Source organism: Temnothorax nylanderi, unplaced genomic scaffold, assembly GCF_030848795.1.
Source record: "Temnothorax nylanderi isolate EJ_2023f unplaced genomic scaffold, tnyl_v1.0 TNYL_tig0211_pilon, whole genome shotgun sequence".
NCBI classification, from domain to species: domain Eukaryota; kingdom Metazoa; phylum Arthropoda; class Insecta; order Hymenoptera; family Formicidae; genus Temnothorax; species Temnothorax nylanderi.
In genome coordinates, this window is record NW_027249273.1 from 222069 (window position 1) to 224328 (window position 2260).

The window sequence follows — 2260 nt, forward strand, 5'->3', positions numbered from 1 at the left end:
AAAAATTACACTATAACTCAGAATGTTACCAAATTCCGTTGATAATACTGGCACATAAAGACGCATTTACAGTAGGAAAGGCAAGTTTCTACGATAGATTTAAATTGGCAAAAAGCCTAGTGTCAAGTTTGCCCCGGTGTCGAGTTTGCCCCGGTCTCCCCTATCTAAAGATTCCGAGGTTAATTCCGAGGACGACTAATTATATACATTTTTGTTTGATAGAAATAAAAATCTTGATAAAAGTGAAAAAAATTGCAGAAGTTTTCTTTTTGCCTTTTTTTGTATAGTTTCCCTTGTGTGATATAAACTATTTAAAGTGCATGGCAAATAAATTTTATAATTACAAAATGTAGGGGAGACCGGGGCTAAACCGCCAGCGGGGTTGAACCGCCAAATCAAATATCTCGGAACCTGTATATTGTGCGAACTCGCTATTAACATTGTAAACGCTGCTTATGGTACCCATGTGACCAACGGAGTTTCGGCAGGTTACCTGCCGTGTTATGATTTTTACGAGGGCAAACGTGTTTTCGGAAGGTGAAAGTGAAATTTTCTGCGCGTGGAAATATTGTAATATCTGCAATAATATTTGCTCTCCAAATCTCGCGGTACGTGATTATAAAGAGTAATGCATGCTGAACACGAATCCAGTGTAGTTTTTTCATTATCGTTGATGTCTAATATTTCGTGGGCGATCAAACCTGAAACTTATGTTTGGGGCTTATCCGCCAGTAAGCACCCGGGGTTGGTCCGCCAGTCTCGTCACTGTGGCGCGCCGGGCGCACGACTTCAGCTCACGGCGATTTCAGGTTAGGTTTCCCTCGAGCGTGATTCTGTCTTCCCTTGCACGTGCGTCAGTTTGTGTAGGAGGGAAATGGTACGCACGTATCGTCGCAAAACGGGTGTTTTTGGGTGTTTTGGCCGACCGAAAAGATGGCGGACCGTTGTTTTCGAGATCGCTTACGCTCACGACACGTCGGCGAGGTACGGCGAGGCACGGCACGGCTCTGAGATCCCGCGATTTCCGCGCGAGAGTTGACATGCCGCGCGCGCTGTAGATCGTCCCGACTCCCGGCCGCGGTAAATCGTCGTTGTTGGTCGTTGTGTCAGTGACAGTCGCGCGTGCGACCGCATCGTCCAGCGTTCGCCGCATCGTCTCGGCGTCATTGTCGCCGCCGTTGTAGTGGTGGTGGTGTCGGTGGTGGTCATCGTCGTCGTCGTCGTCGTCGTCTTCGTCGTCGTGGTGGTCGTGGCCGTTGTCGTCGTGGTGGTCGTGGCCGTCGTCGTCGTGGTGGTCGTGGCCGTCGTCGTCGTGGTGGTCATGGCCGTCGTCGTCGTCGTCGTCGGCGCGTCGAGGAATCGGCGCGAGAACGCCGTCGAGTCGGTAAAATGGTCGCGCTCCACCGCGAGCTTTTCTAACCCCCCTGTCGCTATTTATCGCTCCCCCGCGAGAAACGCGGCTTGGTTAGGTTGCTCGAGGGTCCGCGCTGATCCTATGGCACCGGAACGCCGTCACGCGTATTCCCCGTGGTTGCCCGCGTTGACAATGTGACGTGCCGTTGGGGAGTTTACGATTTGGTTAACCTCTGTATTCACGTGCCTAAATTGTTTTATGGAATAGGTAAAACAATTATTTTTTAATGTTTTGCATAAAAATTTTTAATAAATTTTTATATTTTTCTCTTAAAAAACAATTATTAAAATGTATCCTATCATTTTTCAGGATTACATGTACGTATATGTATTGAAAATGCAGTGTGGCGGATAAACCCCGGGGGGGTGGCGGTTCAACCCCGGCATTTTTGAGATTTCAATTTTTGCACCGTTGTCGTTTTTGCTCTATACCGGTTAAACAAAGCGACGTAGATAAAAATTTCCTTAATAAATTTTGTAGCTAAAGGTTCACTCTTTACAGTGGTATACCACATTTAACTTCAATTATTTATTTTGTTGTTAAAAATCGGCTCCGAAAAAAAACTGGCGGTTTAGCCCCGGTCTCCCCTACTAATTTTTTTTTGTTAAAAATAATGTGTGGAGTTCCAAAAACGGTCCACCTCCGATTTCGATAGAACTTTGTAAAAAGCTTTATTTCGGATTAAGATGAAAGCCTTTAAAGGGAAAACGGGGTCCACTCCACTCCATTCCTGCTTACAGGACGAAACGAGATCTATTATTGTACGGTTCGAGCTTTCAACTTTCCACGCGAATCGAGGTCCATCCCCACCCATCTCTGCCGCAGTAGGAGGGTGGTAGCCCCTCC

At 46.9% G+C, this 2260-nt stretch overlaps 1 long non-coding RNA gene across 1 annotated transcript; it reads left to right on the top strand.

Annotated features, from left to right (window-relative positions):
- The first annotated feature begins 358 nt into the window (after positions 1-358).
- On the top strand, positions 359-1960 carry LOC139779129 (uncharacterized). Its single transcript, XR_011719806.1, has 2 exons — positions 359-1621; positions 1724-1960. It is a non-coding gene; the product is annotated as an uncharacterized lncRNA (long non-coding RNA).
- Positions 1961-2260: the final 300 nt, after the last annotated feature.